Raw genomic sequence first — 18,395 nt, forward strand, 5'->3', positions numbered from 1 at the left:
AACCTTCCCCCAGAACTGCTCTGCCTGTATCTCACATATGCTGCTCTGTTGTATTTTCACTTTCATTCAGTTCTATGTATTTCAAATTTCTCTTTGAGACTTCCTCTTCGACTCATAGATAATTTTAAGGCATGTGATTTAATTTCCGAAGATCTGGAGATTTTCCTGTTGTCTTTCTGCTTCCTGAATCTGTAGGTCTATGTCTTTTGCCAAATATGGGAGGTTTTGGGGGCATTCTTTCTTCAAATACTTTTTCAGCCCCATTCTTTCTCCTTTCTTTCTGGGACCTGATGACACAAGTATTGATACTTTTGTAATCATCACACAACTCCCTGCGACTCTCTGCCCATACTTTCCAGTCTTTCTTCTCTCTGCTGTTGGTGTTGGGTAATTCCTGTGGGTCAGGTTCACTAATTCCATCCAGTGTGATCTCCCCTTTACTGTTCACTCCATGCAGTCAGAGTTTAGAAAACTATTGCTATATGTTTCAGTTATGTAATTTCATTTTTTTTCTTTTTTATATCTTTCTTTGCTAAGATTTTCTATTCTTTCGTTTGTTTCAGGAAAATCCATAATTGATTGGTGAATCATTTTACACCCATCATTGATTGGTGAAGCCTACTTTAAGATACTAGTCATATAAACCAACATCTGATTCAGCTTGATGTTGGTGTCTGTTGTCTTTTTTCATATATGTTTTGGTTTTCTTGGTTCTTCATGAGTGATTTTTTTTTTTTTTTTTGTATCATGGACATTTTGGATATTTATTCTCTTGTATGTGGAATCCAGTTGTCCCAGCACCATCTGTTGAAGAGACTATTCTTTCTCCATTGCATGGTCCTGGCACTCTCATCAAAAGTCAGCTGACCACAGACGTATAGGTTTATTTCTAGAATCGCGATTGTATTCCAGATTGTATTCCGTTGATCACTCCGTCTCTCCTTATGCCAATACCACACTATTTTACTTACTGTAGCTTTGTAGTAAGTTTTAGTAAATAGTGTGAGAACTCCAACTTTGTTCTTTTTTAAGATTTTTTTTCACTTACTTTGTTCCCTTGTAATTCCATATGAATTTTAGGATCCACTTGTCCATTTCTGCAAAAAGCTAGGATTTTGATAGGAATTGTATTGAATCTATAGATCAGTTTGGGAGTATTGCCACCTTAACAATGTTAAGCCTTCTGATCCATGAACATGGGATGTCTTTCCATTTCTTTAGGTCTGTAATTTCTTTCAGCAGTGTTCTGCAGTTCTCAGCATACAAGTCGTACACCTCTTTGGTTACATTTCTTCCTGGAGGTTTTACTCTTTTTGATGCTATAGTAAATTGTCTTCCTAATTCCTTTCCAGGTTTTTCATCACTAGTATACAACAACACACTGAGTTTTGAGTATTGTTTAACTCTAACTCCTGGTTTGTTTTTGTTTTTGAGAAGAGCCTGAGCGATGCTACTAAGGTTGGACAGTCGTCATCATCCAGAGACTGTGTATATATTTACTTCTAGGTTTTTTTGTTTTTGTTTTTTTTATACAGAGTCTCACTCTGTCACCCAGGCTGGAGTGTGATGGTGTGATCATAGCTCACTGCAGCTTCAAATTCCTGAGCTCAAGTGATCCTCCCACCTCAGCATCCCAAGTAGCTGCAACTACAGGCCTGTGCCAGTACATCTAGCTAATTCTTTTTTTTAGAGACAGGGTCTTGCTATGTTCCCTAAGCTGGTCTCAAACTTCTGGGGTGATCTTTCCACCTTAGCCTCCCACAGTGCTGGGATTCTGGGCATGAGCCGCTGCACCTGGCAACTTTGGTTTCTAATTTTTGATTTCTACGTTTCCTGCCTTGACTCACCAGGACTATCAGTATTTGACATGTGATGGGACCAAGGCTGGTTTGGCCTGCCCTGTAGAGCTCCCTTTCTGTGCAGGGCAGCCCCCAGCAATCCCCCTCCAGGACCGGGCATGGTGCTTCCTCCCTCTCCACTGATCAGAAATTCTCCAGTCTCATCTTGGTCCTCTTTGTCCACCCTCTCTTCTCTCTTTTCCAAGGCTTCCTTTTCAAGTTTCTCTTTTTGTCCCTTTCACCTCATTTTTTTCCTTTAGACTATTTCCAAGTCCCCCCGCCCCCTTCCCCGGCTTTTAAATCAGATTCTGCCTTTGCACATGAGAAGCCCAGCTGGGCGCTGACAGGTTCTGACGGATGCTTTCCCTCGAGGTTTCATCCTCAGGGGCCCTTCCACCCAGGCCGAGCGCGATGGGCAGGCGGCTCCGCGAGGCTGGCCGTGTGGACGGTGCTGAGACCAGAACCCACGGCCAGATGCCAATGAGCACAGGGCACCGCCCACCGGCCCCACAATCCCATGAGCCCGGGAAAGTTGGAGCCTCACGATAGTGGGAGGAGGAGCTTTAAAACCGGCAACAATGAAGGAGAGGCAGAGGCAGCCGCGGGCATTTGGCCACGTTCTTGTTTCTTCTGGATGAGGTGACCGCAGCTCCTAGTGTGCAGGGACGCCTGGGCCGCCCCATCTGAACAGTATGTCTTGAGTGGGAGCGAATATCTGCCTTCCCGGGGGCGAGGTTTGGAACCCAAAGCTGCATAAGTGACAGGTGTGCTGGGCGCCTGGAACGTGGAGTGTGGTCAGTGAGGCCCCAGCAGCTTCTCAGAGCCAGACTCGGGGGCCGGGGCTGAGGTGGGGGCTTCACAGCTGCACCTGCTTCTTCGGCGTGTGCTGCAGAGGGAGGGACGGAGGGAGGGCTGGCCCGGCGCGAGGCCAGGAAGAAGAGAGAGTCTGTGGGCCTGGGCCACGCACGTGGGAGGCGCGTGGTCTTGAGCTCTGCACCAAGGCATACGTTTCTCGTCTGTAAAATGGAGCGAACGCACCAGCCAAAGGCGTTCTAGAAATCCCCGTGGGGTGACGTGTCTGAGCCCTGCGCGCCGCTGAGGTGGTCGCTGGGCACTTGCTTCTCTTGTGAGGACGCTGCGTGCTCGGGCGTTTACAGTGGAGCAGAAACCTCATCGTCCACGTCCTGGGGCAGATGCAGGGAGCGCGGCAACGGGAGGAGCGCGTGAGGGTTACTTGCGGCGCCCCGACACCAGCAGGCTCCGAAGGTGCATCTCCCTCGGAGGATCTTTTCTTTTCTTTCTTTTCTCTTTCTTTCTTCTTCTTTTCCTTCCTTCCTCCCTCCCTCCCTCTTTCTTTCTCTCTCTCTCTCTTTCTTTCTTTCTGAGGCGGAGTCTCGCTCTGTCGCCCGGGCTGGAGTGCAGTGGCCGGATCTCAGCTCACTGCAAGCTCCGCCTCCCGGGTTCCCGCCATTCTCCTGCCTCAGCCTCCCAAGTAGCTGGGACTACAGGCGCCGCCACCACGCCCGGCTAATTTTTTGTGTTTTTAGTAGAGACGGGGTTTCACCGTGTTTGCCAGGATGGTCTCCATCTCCTGACCTCGTGATCCACCCGCCTCGGCCTCCCAAAGTGCTGGGATTACAGACTTGAGCCACCCCCCTGGGGCCGAGGACCTCACTTTCATGCAAAAACATCAGACTATGCGGAGAGCTCCAGGTATCCCTGACCCACCCACTCGGAACCCTAAGTCCATCTACATTTGTGACCCTGAGGTGCAGACAGATGCAGGCAGGCTGAGGTGGATGCTGACCCTCGCTGGCGAGACCGAACCCTGCCTGGTCAGCTTTCTCCTCCACAGAGGCCTTTCCAGTTCAAAGGCGCCCCTGAGCTCTCTGCAGCCCAGGGCTTCAGGCTGTTTCTCACATTTAAACATGAATAAACATGAGGAAGTTTGCCCCTGGTGGGAATCTGAGACCCCACACAGACCCTAGATCCATGAGTAAGGGTGGAAAGAAAATTCCATGTATGCATTTTCTCCTTCTAGCCTTAAGTCAATGCAGATTTTGGAAAACTGCCCTTGAACTGAAAAGAAAAGAATATTATTTTCTTCTTTATTACTTTTGCCTGGAGAGGTTCTGAAGCTCTTAGTTCTGGTTTTATTTGAGAAAGGGTCACCATTACAGTCTGAAAAGGAAAGCTTCATGTATTAAAAAGGAGAGAAAGAGGCCAATTCATCAGCAAATCAAAACATCCTAAGGAAGAGTTAGAGAATCCAAGTTCTGACGCTTCCTCCTAGCAAGTATTAATTTTACCAATACTTTTCTAAAAACCATCATTTGAGAGATAAAAGACGACCTCTGATTCTAAAATGCTTTCTTCTCAAGGCCTGGCTGGAGTTAAGTGAAGCATTTGAAGGATCCTAGAATAATTTCCATAACTCAGGGGCCCCCAGCAACGAGTGAGACCATATCACAGGCAATGCAGGGCACGGTTCAAGAAACCCCCGTGAGACTGTCCACCACGAACGCTTAGGGAGCTTGCTGATGGCCCCACACCCCAACCCCCATCACAGCAGCCTCGCCTGAGAACACACAGTGGCCTCCATGTGAGCTTCGTGGGCTGGACGCCTGGCTCTCAGCCCCTTTGAACGAGGGACCGCCGAGTCCCACTGGGTGAGATTGAGACCTGCTGTCCTTCACCCTGGAAGGGAGAGGAAGACCCCAGGCAGAAACCGGTCCTACACACAGGCTCCCGCCACTTGTGTGAGCTGTCCTAGCTGCCTCCTTCCTCTGTCACACTAATGTCCCGAAGCTCTGTGTGAACAGACACAAACTTGGGCCTGGCTGGGTCAATCCGCCTGCCACTCCCTGGAGCCTTCACTCCAGTCTCTCGTCTTTTTCGTGTTTTTTTGGCTCTGCCCTGTCCCCTAGGCACGTGTGTGTGCACGCGTGTGTGCGTGTGTGTATGTGTGCGTGGGGGTCTGCGTCTGTCTATATTTCCTCCTCCCCCACAACTAGACGCTAGATTTTAGCAGGTGGAGACATTTTTCTAGCTCTAACTCAGCACAGAATCCAACTCACACTCAACTCAGAAACGTCTGCTAATTTAACTTCCTCTGGCCCTGCAGCCACACATGGTGGATGCGTCCGTCAGGTGAAGAGGCTGCTGCCCTGCAGGGCGCCAGGTGGCACATGGCCACCGGTACCACAATGAAGACCCGAATGCCAGAAATGTGACAAATGGGAGACAAGAAGCCACTAAGATCGTCACTGAGAAACAGACGATAGAAGAAGGAAAAAGGCGATGGAGAAAAACATTCAGCCTTAGCCAAACGTCATCAAGTGCAGCATTTTCTAGAAACTCAACCTGTAGCTGGCGCACCTCCGTGTGGTTGCAGCCAGTGGGGCCCAAGTCTGGAGGAAGCTCTGCAGGTGCCGGCCTCGTCCTGAGTACGCGGCACGACCAGGCCCTCCTCTCACACCTCCTGCTGCACGTGTTTCCTAATGACCATGTATCCCTTTTACAGCAAAAAGCCACGTATTTGGAAAATCAAGAAGAGGTTAAAGCACTGAAACGCAGTGCGGTGAGCTGGAGAATGTGAAGGATGCACCTGGCACAGCTTTCCCGAGAAACGAGCTGGCCTTAGTGTTTCTAACTTTTGACGATATGCAAAGTTTCTTCAAAGATGTAGCTACAAATACGTCCATGACAGTGGTATTTGGAACATCAACAACCTACATGGCCAATAACAGGAGGACACGGAAACAGAGTTTGACAAATCCAAACAAAAGGATGCTTTCGATATAACGACATGAAATAGCCCCAAACATGCATGAGAGCCTTCACCCATGTGCGTGTGTGCGTGTGTGCGGTCATTCTGGAAATAAGCATTGAAAGTATTCTAATGTATTAGCAGCTATTACCTCTGGATAGTGACAATCTTACACAAGACTTTTTAAAAGTAATTTATACTTCTTTTTAATTTTCATTTCCAAGTCTTCTGTGATGAAAGTGTACTGCTTTTAGAATGCAAGAAAAAGCAATAAAAGGCATTTTAAATTGCATTTGTTGTACCTGGAAGCCTGACAGAGGCCCTCCACTTGTTCCCATGGGGCTCACCGTTGGCTGCTTTTTGATGCCACATTCCCTTTGGTGTGAAATGATTTCTTCAGAGGCCGACAACCGCGATTCACATCAAAGAGCATCAGCCCAGCCTTGACTGAACTGCACAGACTCCAGGAAGCAGTTGGTGCGTCAGCAGCTGTGGGGCGGGGTGTGTTTTTGCACCTTGGCTCAGGACCGGCCACGGGTGCACTTGAGCACCCATGGGAGGGCCCCCCACAGCCACAGCCTGTCAGGGGAAGGACCTGGGCCTCTGACGCAGCACCAGCTCCAGCAGGTAGCCCCAGGTGTGTGACCTGGGTGCTGAGTCCCTCCTGGAGCCTGGTGCAGCACTGGCCAGCAGGAGCTCAGCACACCGTATGCACACCCCATGCAGTGACCAGTGGGTGCTGGCAGGCAGAGTCCAGCAGGGCCAGGGCCCAGCAGCTGTGGCTGGTGCCTTTTGACCCGGGCAAGAACACGCTCTCAAATTCTCTCTTCTCGTGGGCTTTGGGAAACAGGTCACATAGGCCTGCAGCGAGGGTGGCCAGGTTTGGTGTGGGGTTGAGCAGCGCCTTTCCATGGGGCCTCACTGCAGAGAACGGCACAGACTCCGAGGCGGCAGGTGCTCTGGCCACCCCATTATCATGCTTCCAGGTCTGGAGACAGTCAGTGCCATGCAGCACTTTTAAAGGGAACAAGATCCCCATGTTGAGGAATAATCTGCCACCAGCAAAGGACGGGCCTGCTGCAGACTGGAGCTCCCTGAAGGTGAGACAGGAGTGACATGGCCAGGCCAGGCCTAAGATTCTGATCCACTGGCACCAACCCTGGAGAAACCAACGCAGAAGCCTCAGCATGGCCCCAGGGCCACCACAGCGAGGAGGAACTTGGAGGCAGCCCAGTCACAGGCACTTGCTGGCATCCTGGAACCTCAGCCAGGACTGGAGCCTGTGGCCGGGAGGTGCTGGAGGGCCCCAGCTGAGCTGTGACGGCTCCTAGACAGGAGGGCAGGCTTCCTGCCCAGGCGGGATGGGACAGAACGCTTCCTCCGTCAGCCCAGCAGAAGCCTCAGACCACAAGCGGTGAGAATCACGGCCGGCCCTGCAGGTTTCTCAGGAAGGAAATGCGATGGGACCCCCTAGAGTCACAGGACCCTCGCCGGTCCCCAGCACTGTGCACCCACTCCTAGCCACTGTTTTCTTCACCCTAGAATGTTTCTGTTTCTAATTTGGCAAGTATTAAATAAGCCAATGATATATATTTCCTATCTTCCCTCTTCTAGAAGATGTCTTTTCTTTTGGCAGAAAACAAGGGGAAATTAAATCAAAGAAATTTGTTCACAGTCAGAAACTGTCATCCTGAAGTGACTGTGAACCTCCGGGAAGACGAGCTGGAGGCCGGGAGGCTGAGGGGCCTGGTCCCTCCTGTGACTGCAGAGGTGATCAGGCAGCCTCAGGAGTGTTAATTATTTATTTTATTTTATTTACTTATTTTTATTTTGAGATGGAGTCTTGCTCTGTCGCCCAGGCTGGAGTGCAACGGCACGATCTCGGCTCACTGCAACCTCTGCCTCCCCGGTTCAAGCGATTCTCTTGCCTCAGCCTCCCGAGTAGCTGGAATTACAGGTGGCTGCCACCATGCCTGGCTAATTTTTGTGTTTTAGTAGAGATGAGGTTTCACCATGTTGACCAGGCTGGTCTCAAACTCCTGACCTCAGGTGATCCGCCCACCTCAGCCTCTCAAAGTGCTGGGATTACAGGCATGAGCCACGACACCTGGCCAAGCATTAACTTTTAATGTATTTTATTTCACCGAAGTGTTTTCACTCCATTGCATCAATTGCTATGACGTTAAATAAAATATACTGAAATAAAACCTGTCATATAATTTTTTCCTGTTAATCTGCACACAAAGACATCCCCTCCAAAAGAACAGGGGAAAAAAAAAAAAAAGCCAAGAACCTCCTCCTGGCTGTAACACATGGGTGCTAGAGCCACTGTACGCTCAGAATCTGTTATCTGCCAGGTTGGGGGTGGCTCAGGTGTGCACACAGGTGTCACTGCCCGGGAGGGGTGTCCTCGGGGTGTGAACCTGAGCTGGAGAAGGAAGGCAGGGGAGCCAGCCAAGTGTCTGCTTAGCCCTGGGTGAAGAAGTTACAGCCAGGCCTACCCCACTAGTGCCGACGCTGCAGGGGCCGGGCTGCGACAGGTGCCCAGGCCAGGCTCCCAAACCACAGCGGCACAGCTGGGAGAGCCGACCTTCATTGCACCTGCCTCAGGGTCCCCAGACGCCCCTCCATGAGTCGTGTCCACTTGGTCTTCTAAGTGCTTTTTGAACATTTCTAAATTGCAGAGAAAAGGTGAAAGGATCCCTTTAGCTGTCGGTAGTTTGGGCAGCTCTTTCCATGATTTTTAAACCCACAGTGAGGAAAACATTTTATGCTGTGACCAGGAGCACACAAAACTAACCGCACAATGTGTGAAATGCTCTTATTTTCTATCGATTCCATCTCACTACGAAAACGCAAGTCACATCCACAAATCATCATTTCCAAAATTTCTCAGAGATGAGCGTCATGTAGGTATGTGCTAAGAATCCATTCCAGGCCCACCCTAACCCACCACCTAGAACCCCCGGAGGAGGGGTCCCCAGAGTCCCCGGCGAAGTGGCTTCCCATTAACGAGGTGATGAGTGTGACAGGAAACGCGGGCAATGAAGCCATCCACGTGAGGGCGGAGACACGGGTGAGAGTACCCTGCTGGGGGCACAGGAGCCCGTCTGTGCGCTGCACCCGGAAGCTGAGCCAGGAACAACTAGGACCACACAGCCTTTGCCACGCGCTAATCCTATGCAAGAATACATATGTCTCTTCGAGCTGGAATTTAGTAAAAACTGCTGCCACATTCAGATCAGCCTGAAGGTTTCTGAAGCTCCACTGGGCCCCATAATTCTAGCCTTTGATTTCATGCGCTCACTATCCACGTCTAATCTAAGATTTAAACTCCATCGCTTAACTATTCGAGAAGGTTAAAAATATCCAAAAGGCCATTAAACTCTGGGAACTCCCTCAGAGGCCTCCCGGGCCTAGCGTGTGCGTCCCCTCCTTCCCGGGGCCTGGGTGAAGGTGGTGTAGGGCAGCTGTGGCCCCTCCACAGGCCCCAGCTGAGGAAACCTAGCAGGGAGGGAGGACCTGGACCTGCTGGACTGAGACACGAGGATCCCCTCGGGGGAGGAGGATGCAGAGCTGGCGAGGCCTGAGGCCTTCACAGGTACTGGATCTCACAGTCTCGGCTTCCTTAATTGACTAAGGAAACATAAAGGTCTTCTGCGCTATTTTTACATTACATTTCAATTAGTCTTTTTCTATACTCACAATCAAACTAAAATAGTGCATGCTTTTTTTTTTGAGGGAATGTATTACTGATTTTGACACAGATCAGAGCATCATCATTCAGTCCAATGGCGGGAATCAGAGATCACCAGTTAAAGCCCTGCCCAGCATCTCTCCGCCGCCCATGGCTGTCTGCAGAGGGAGGCTGCCTGATAGTTCACGGTGCCTCAACAGCACGGAGCTCCTCGTGGCCAGACTGTTGGCAGCTGCCTGGCCTGGTCTCCCCTCACATGAAAAGGATAAACCGGCTGTTGATAAGATTGCTGTTAGCAATTCAATGAATCTGGGTGAACTCCTGGCCCCGCCAGGGACCCATTTTGACTTGACATTTGCTTTGGGTGCTCCTCGCCGTGATTCCCCAAGCAGACCTGCCCCTACAAACCAGCTTGCGGGTGAGCGGAGCCTGCGGGTGCCCACGGAACACACCAGGCCGACTGCAAGCACAGGAACCATCCCGCCTCCCGTCTGCTCAGCGCCCGCCGCCCGGGGAAGGAACTGCTGAGGCTCCTGCAGGAAAGCTGCGGCTGTGAAGGAGCCAGTGCTGTGTTTCTCCGACACCAGCAAGGAGGACCCTGAGTGCCTCCCACACGGATAGGCGGGGTACATGTCTTGTCAGAGGCAGGCTCCCATTCAGCCGGTTTAGGGGGCCGAGATCCCGCCTCCCAAGCCTCACCTGAGCAAGGGGGTCTTAAACACCCTCGGTCACCGTCCGCCCTCGCTGGGCTCCTCCCCACAGGCTGGGCCGCCTGATGGCAGCCCCCGTTTCTGTCTGAGCAACCTCACAAGCAGCAAGAGCTCCTTTCCTCACCACCAAGAACATCCCTGACCAAGTGTTAGCCCTAAGATGTCCCCATTCCTCAAAAAATTATCCCCCACCCGTGGACAGGCGCGCAGTACTCAGACACAGGTGGCCGTCCCTGGATGCCCTGCGCGTCCTCGTCCTGCAGGCCCTGCCACCGCTCCCGGCCCGCAGAGCTCATGCCTGACGGCACAGCCCCATCTGCTCCCTTCACTCCCGCCCCCACGCCTGCCAGGGCTGCAGAGCGACGCGCCTCCCACGGAAGCAGCCTTGCGTTCTCGCTGCCCTCCAGGTGCCTGCCTGAGACCCACTTCTTCCGGAAAAACAGCCCCCAGTCATCAGACAAAAGAACAACAAAGCTACGCAGATCCTCCCCAGACATTCAGAACCCAAGCACCTGTTTTTCACCAGGGCAAAACCCACCACACTATCGTTTCTGACCGGCCTGTTCCTACCAGCATGATCCATGAGTGGAGGCACCTGCACCTGTGACTACAGCCATGCAGCCCCAGCCGCAGCTGGGCAGAAACCCCGAACCACAGATCGGCTACCCGCCCCCCACATACTTCCTGTGCGCCTGGCACAGGCAGGGCTCAGCCAGGCGCTGAAAAGGGAAGCTGAGCAGCCTCCTGCCCGTGGCAGCTGAGAACTCACTTCCCTCCTTTTCTTCTCATGCCTACGAAAACACCATTTTCCCCTTAAATGATCGAAATCTCAAGATTTAAAACACACTTTAGCAAAGTGGAATACAGCAATTGGCACCGGCCTTGGACAGACCTGGAAGTTGTTTCTGTCACCTCTGCCCAGGGAAGATGCGGGCACAGCAACCCTCTGTGGCAACAGTGGATAGTCCCGAGAACGAGACAGCCAAGGTGACCTCATCCCCAGAATGTACCACAATGCCCCCCAAATTCCCAGACTAAGAGGGCTCGGCAATCCCATCCCACTGAGGGACTAGGAACTGCTAAGGAAGAGGCTTCAGAGGCCAACTGTGTACCCTGCACCAGCCCAGAGAACCAGGGGGGGGGGGAGGAGGACCCCGCTTCCGTGGATCTGCTGGGGGTCTCGGGAAGCCTCCTGGACTCTCAGCAGAACGAAAACCGCCCAGGGCTGAGGCCGTGCCCCTGTGGCATGTGGCCCGCGGGGTCACCCAGCTGTCTGGGCAGGGCTGAGGGTGGAACAGCCTCTCCACTTAATCACTCCGAGATCTCCCAACTGGGTCAAAATCCATTATTTACAACCTGCCTGCCTTGAGCACACGCGGAAGCCAGAGGTCTCTGCAGCCAGAGGAGAAGGAGGCTCGCCCGGGGAAAGGACTTCCCGGAATTCTCCAGGCAGGTGGAATTGTTCCCAGCCCCCTCGGAGGAGGTGACAGAGGGGTCCCCGCAACCCCTGCTGTGTGGGGAGACCTCGGGAGCCAGGAGCGCGGGCGGCAGCTCCACTGGTCACCCCGAAATCGCAGGACGCCCCAGGGTCTCCGGGACTCGTGGGTTTGGGAGAACGTTCGGGACGCGGAGCTGGCCCTGTTCACCTGCCGGACGCCCCCTAGTCCGTCCGAGCCCGGGAGCCCCGCAGCAGGGACCCTCCTCGTCCCCAGTGACCACCGTCCGGACCCGGGCTGCGCTCGGCGGGCAAGGCTGGGAGCCCCCCGGACGGGAGGACGCGACGCACGGGCTCCGAGTTTGCAGATTTCGCGGTTGCGGGAGCTGAGCTGGGTCTTCTCTTCCCCAATTCGGGCCGCGTCCCTGCGGGTCGAGGAGGCAGAAGTGGGGGCGCGGTCGTGTGTCCGAGCGGGAGTGGGGCGTTCATTTCCGGGAATAAGGGGGACCGGGAAAGGCGCAGCGCGCCGAGCATTCGTCCACCCCCCGCCCTCTCTCCGCGCGAGCCGGGTGCGCTCCCCGCCGAGCCGGGGCGGGCGCCGGGAGAGTCGGGTTTTCCGAGACCCGCGCCCCTTCCTCGCCTTCCGCTCACCCGGGCTCCCGCAGGACCAGCGCGGACAGACGGGGCGATGTGCGGCCGAGACTTCCATCCGCGCGCGCGACGCGGCCAGACCCGCGAGCGCCTCCGGCCAGGCGCCCCCCACGACCCCCGGACTCCCGGCGCGGAGCAGGAGGGGGCGGCACCAGCTCCGCCCCGCCCGGAGCAGCTCCGGTCCCCTTGGCCGGAATGGGGGGATTCCAAGGTCCCCTCCCACCCTCCCGCGCCCGCGCGCACCGCGCGCCCGAAGAAGCTGCGCGCGGAACCATCGGACTGGCGCCCGCGCCCCCCGGCTCAACGCCCACTGCGGCCCCGGCTCCTTCGCCGCGGAGCCCCCACCCTCGGCCCCACGGCGCGCGCAACTTTACCTGCGGTCCAGACTCCGCGAGCTGCTGACTCCGCTTACCCAGCCGGCGGCCTCCTCGGGGCGGAGCGCGGCGTCTCTGGAGCCGGCATCCCAGACTCCGGCACCGCCCCGCGCACCGCCCCCGTCCCGGCCTTCGGTGGCGCGGCGCCCCCTCGCGACATCCGCGGGTCCCCAGGGGCGAGCCGACCCCTTACCGGGTCTGGAGCCGGGGCCACGTCCACCTGGAGGGAGCACGGAGCCCACCCAGCTGCCCTTGGGGCGCAGGAGGCCCGGGCCCCAGTCTACACACCTCACCCACCAGCACACGCCCTGGCAGGGGCACACACGCTCACACTCACACAGGTGCACACTGACTGTCACATAAACAATCATAACTTCACACTCACACAGGTGCACACTCTCACATACACACTCCATTCACAGGCACATGCATACACACACTCATAACCATATTCACCCAGGCACACATGGACACACACACGTGCATATTCACAGACAATCCATGCAACTCACACACCACCACACTCACACGCAGGTGCACACTCACGTCGGCAATCCGTGCAACTCACACACTGCCACACTCATAATCACACACACGCAGGTGCACACTCACATCGGCAATCCGTGCAACTCACACACTGCCACACTCATAATCACACACACAGGTGCACACTCTCACATAGTCTCATAAACCGAGTCATTAATGCACATGCATACACACACTCGTGACCACATTCAGGCTCTCATGGACACACACACACACACACACACACTTGCACTGTGGTGATTCCAGAGGCACAGGCTGCCTCCTGCCTGCTGTGACCACTCCCAAGCAGCCTCTGGGGTACACGGGAAGAGATGAGGAACCCGGCCCAAGACTCTGGAAGGACAGGACTGTGGGTTTTGAGTCAACAGCCAAGGCACTTCTGGTGCAGCGGATCCCCAGGAGACACCAGCTGTGAGGATTCCGGACGCGTCTGGGGGATGGATCCTGGAGCCGCAGCGGAGCCTCTAGTGAGTGGATGTTTCTCATTTGCATCCACAAAAAGGAAGTGTTCCTCTACAGCTCCAGCCAGAGCACCAGGGCTTGGAAGGGAGGCTTTTCTCCATGGAAACATCTACCAGATTCAGAGCAGAAGGTGCCTGCACTGCTGTCCCTGAAAGGGCAGAGGCTGCCTTTTTTTGGGGCATGGGGGGCAACTGGTGGTTAGCGGAGGCCTTTGAGGCTGAGCAGAGCTGCCCCTGGGGACATTGCTCTGAAGGTCCAGTGGACCTTTGCAGCTGCAGGAGGCAGAACCAGCCAGGACTCCTTGATCACAGAAGCCCCTGTTAAACACACTCGTTAGAAAAGTAAACAAGATAACTCAGATCGCTCTGTCTGTGCCTGGCACGCGGGGGTTGCCCCATGCCAGGTGGTTTGGACGTGGGGGTCTGAAGGGTTTCTCAGGCTGCGCATTCTCTGGCCTCAGTCTATTCTTCTTGGCCCGGTTCAGCCCTGGCGCCTCTTTCAGACCCTGCACCTTGACCCAGTCTCTGGTGGCTGTGACTGTGCAGAGTGCAGCCAGCCCATCACCTCCCTTTTGCAGACTCTATACCTCTACTGATCCAACCAAAATGCTCACCAGCCTTTCCAGGCACCACATCACATTTCAGACAGCCCTGGCTTGCTAGTCAACTGAAAGCTCTAGGTCTGTGCAGTTGTTGGATTTTTTCCCCAATGATTTTCTGTTTCTTGATTCTTTAAAAGTCTAGGTTTTGTATATTACAATTTATCCCTAGTACATTATATTTCAGTAGTTTTTATTAGGTTAAACTTTTTCATGAGTCTTGTCGGATGTTTCAGAATCTTAATTCCGTTATTCAGCTTATTAGCTTCCTTCTCATCTGAAGCCATTGGGAAACTGCTAAGTGGAGCTGGGCCATCCAAATCATCAGTTTAATTCATGTTTCCAAAAGAAGGGGTCACACCAGCAAGCCCGGGCCCCTGAGCGCTGCCCCAATGCCAGCCACAGCTCCACTCCCACCCTGCTGGTTCACTTCCCATTTTGTTTGGGAGGATGTCAGTAGAGACTTTCCGAAATCAAACTACAATGAATCGGGCATCCAAACTAGTAAATCTGCCAATATCACACACAAAACAGACAACAAATAATGTGGTCTGTTTAATACATTTTTTAAGTATTGGCTAATGTCCACCAATCTGGGGGACGGGGCGAAGTATGACCCCTCGGTCCTGGAGCGGGGAAGGGTCTGTGTACCCTGGACCAAGTTCCTCACGCGTGGTGCCTCAGTTTCCCTGTCTATAATCGCAGAACACACGTCGCTGTTTTACTAATTAAACGAGACAATGCTAGGACATGTCTGGCTCATGGCAAACAAACTAATGATCGTCATTATTTTAGGTGCTTGCAAAACACATCACAATCTGGAATGTTTCCAGAATGTTGAAACACTGAACACATCTGCAAACTGAGTCTTGAAAATGGGACCTGGGGCTTAGAGCGAGGACGCAGAGCAGTATCCTGCCCAAGGGCGGTTCGCCCCTGCACCGCGTGGGGGTGAAACACGTCCCTTGACAGGCGATTTGTACAACCCAGTTCCTTCTCCCTGTGATCCCGTAAATTGGTCCCACGTCTCTCGGACGTGGGCAGGCCTTGTGTGTGTTTTCCCCCCTTCGATCCCGTAAATCGGCCCCGTGTCTTTCAGATGTGGACAGGCCTCGCGAGAGTTTCCCTCCCGCTGTCATCCTGTAAACTGGTCCCGTGTCTCTGGGACGTGGCCTCGTGTGTGTTCCTCTTAACTCGTGTCTGTTCTCTTCTCGTCTCCCTAAGCCACAGACTTCCTCACCGTGTGCGTCTCCTTCCCCTTCATGGTTCCTGTTGTCTCTGAACTTTGGAAGTTTCACACGTTCCCTTTCTTCTGATTGTTGTTGACAGCAGAGTTAGGCAGACACTGAGGGTGTTGGGCCTTCCAGCGGCTCAGGTCCCTGCACTGTAGGTGTCCTAAGAAAGCACCGGTGATGGGCTGCAAGGACACAAGGATGCAGGGACAGGCCACGGAAGGTGGGACTCGCTCCGGTCCATGCTCATGACCCCCCATTCTAAATCACACACTGTCACACTCACAATCACACTCACACAGGTGCACACTCACATCGGCAATCTGTGCAACTCACACAGTCACACACATGCACACACTCATAACCACATCCATCCAGGCACACGTGGACACACTCGCACACACGTGCACGCTCACACACACTCGCACCGTGGTGATCCCAGAGGCACGGGTCCCAGGTGATGTGCCTGCACCTTCCTGTAGTTTCTCTTTTACGAGAGGAACAGACACTTTAAGATGTTTTCTGTCTGTAACACACACTCATTGTAGAAAATGTGTGAACTTTTTGTGAAAACACAAAGAAGAAAATAATAAATCACTTGAAACTCCCATCTTCATCATCCAAACTTATCCCTGTCAACATTTTGATACCTAAACACTTTGGTCTCATTTGTTGTTGTTGTTGTTTTGAGACAGGGTCTTGTTCTGTGGCCCAGGCTAGAGTGCAGTGGTACGATCACAGCACCTCCTGGGCTCAAGTGATCCTCCCACCTCAGCTTCCTGCCTAGCTGGGACCACAGCTGTGCCACCACACTCAGGATTTGGTTAGTTTTTGGGGAGACACAGTCTCACTATGTGGCCCAGGTTGGTCTTGAACTCCTAGGCCCAGACAATCCTCCTGCCTTAGCTTCCCGAAGTGCTGGCTTACCAGATAAGAGCCACTGTGCCTGGCCTACTTTGGTCATTTTTTATGTAAAAATAATTTTTGGCTTATGATACAAAAATCGCATCATAAATACACACTGGGCAGGGTATACACACTGCAATGCACAGAAGGAAATGCACACTTTCCATTTTTTCCAGTCTCTGACACCATTTTAAGCAGAGCTCCATCCTGCGGATGCTGTCACACTTTAACTTATTTGACATTGATGTTTTCCTCAGTTTTTCACCATCATAAAATTCTCTGCCATAAACATCTTCACAGACAAATCTTGACCCACTTTCTTGACTGTGGTAACATTGCTGAATCCCAACCAATGTATTATTAGAGGAAAATCCTTGGTGTGAACATTAAAATTGAAATTTTATTTCTTCAAAAAAATAGGCACAGTGGCTCCTTTTTGTAATCCCAGCAGTTTGGGAGGCTGAGGCAGGAGGATTGTTTGAGCCCAGGATTTCAAGACCAACCTGGGCAATATAGCAAAACCCCATCTCTAAAAAAAAAAAAAAAAAAAAAAAAAAAATTGAAAAATTGTCTGAATGTGGTGGCACAATCCTGTAATATTAGCTACTTGGGAGGCTGAGGTGAGAGGATCACTTAAGTCCTAGGAGTTGGAGGCTACAGTGAGCTGTGGTCATACCACTGGACACCAGCCTGAGTGACAGAGAGAGACCCTGTCTCGAAAAAAATAGAAAATAAAAAATAAAGAAAAGAAAAGGAGGAAAGGAAGAAAAGAAAAGGAATAGTGAGCTTGTGGGTCCACGGGCTTATCTGTCTTGAGCGCTAAGCCTCTTGGGCAGGGGCACCTTCATATACGTGTCCTTGGGCCTTGGCATGGGCCGGGCTCTGAAGCATGTCGTCGGCAAGCATCCACTGAAGGCAGAAATGAGGAAGTGGATGGGACTGTCATAAACTTAGATGTCAAATTACTTTCTTTACTAGAATTTTCCAAATTAGTCATTTTCTTCTAGATATTTACTACAATCTTCATTTCTTGGCTGATTTTCAAAATAAGATGATATATGCTGTGGCTTTTCCGAGATAGAATTGACACCTACAAGTCACCCATTTAAGTCGCACCGTTCAGTGGCTTTTCGTTTACGCCGCGCGTACGGCCATTGCTACATCCATTTTAAAGCATTTTCACCATCCCACTGGCAAACCTGTGTCCCTCAGCCCTCCGACCTCCGCCCACTCCCCTCCCGGTGCGTGGTACTGAGGGGACTGGGGAACCCGCCTCCAGTGCGGGAAGAGCTCCCACGGACGTCGGCCCCTGGGCTTCCGTCCGTCTTTTGGACACGTTCATTCTTCTGTGCATCTGCCTGGCTCTCTGCTCTCTCCCTTCTTTTCTGTTTCTTGCTCATGGGAGATAGGGGCCCGTTTCTGGCATCTGCAGCCTCCCTCTCTGCATGCCGAGGGCAAGAGGCCGCTGCATGGAGGGGCTTCTGGCCCACTGGGTGGCTGTTCGAAACGCCCATCCTTCTGTTTCCAGTCCCTGATGTTTCATGTGCGTTTGTAGCGTGGTCTGTGTCTGTGCGGTTCCCCCGGTGCCCGCAGGCTCGTCCCTCTCCCAGGAGGCTCCCGGTGGGTGCTGCCCTGGCGCCTCTTCTCAGTGCCAACCAGCTTTGACAGCAGACGCTTCACCTCACGGGGAACATAGGGTATCTCTGGGGCTTTCTCAGGCTTCCTCCTGTGTTCGTTACTTTAATCTCTACCCTACATTCCCTAACTCTACATTCACTGTTACTCTATTTCCTCGTCTGAACTTGAGCTCCAGGTGGGAAGCCGTCCACTGAAACAAGCACACGTTCACTCCACGAGTCGCCGTCTGCCGAGTGCACTCTTGGCGAGGGAGACGACTCTGCTCTGGGGTCTTGAACTCATGTGTGGTGCAGAGGATAAGACCACCTTCCACTCAGCTAATAGATGTGCTCCTGAAATCTGTGTAAATTAAGACGTTGGAAGTGGATTGAAACGTAAACACGTCGCTGGTGGGCTCTCTGACGAAGGCTCTGCATGCCAGATTCTTTTGTAATGTAAGCGGTTGCGTTCTTACCGAGCTGTTGGCGAGGGAGGAGTTTTATATGCTGAGTTATCTCAGCCCGGGGGGGCATCTGAGCAGTGACCTGTGCCTTCTGTGA

General features: G+C 52.9%; 1 protein-coding gene across 2 annotated transcripts in view; it reads right to left on the reverse strand.

The window, feature by feature from the left end:
• The window catches only part of KCNG2 (potassium voltage-gated channel modifier subfamily G member 2), a 59,227-nt gene extending 46,702 nt beyond the window's left edge, over positions 1 to 12,525 (reverse strand). Inside the window, exon 1 of one of the 2 annotated variants that reach the window (XM_023224817.2) lies at positions 12,475 to 12,525. The gene's annotated coding sequence lies outside the window, so the exon portion shown is untranslated. The remainder of the gene's footprint in view (positions 1 to 12,474) is intronic. The other variant, XM_023224818.2, reaches the window with a different exon arrangement.
• Between the last annotated feature and the right edge of the window lie 5,870 nt (positions 12,526 to 18,395).

This window comes from Piliocolobus tephrosceles, chromosome 18 (assembly GCF_002776525.5).
Source record: "Piliocolobus tephrosceles isolate RC106 chromosome 18, ASM277652v3, whole genome shotgun sequence".
Classification (NCBI taxonomy): domain Eukaryota; kingdom Metazoa; phylum Chordata; class Mammalia; order Primates; family Cercopithecidae; genus Piliocolobus; species Piliocolobus tephrosceles.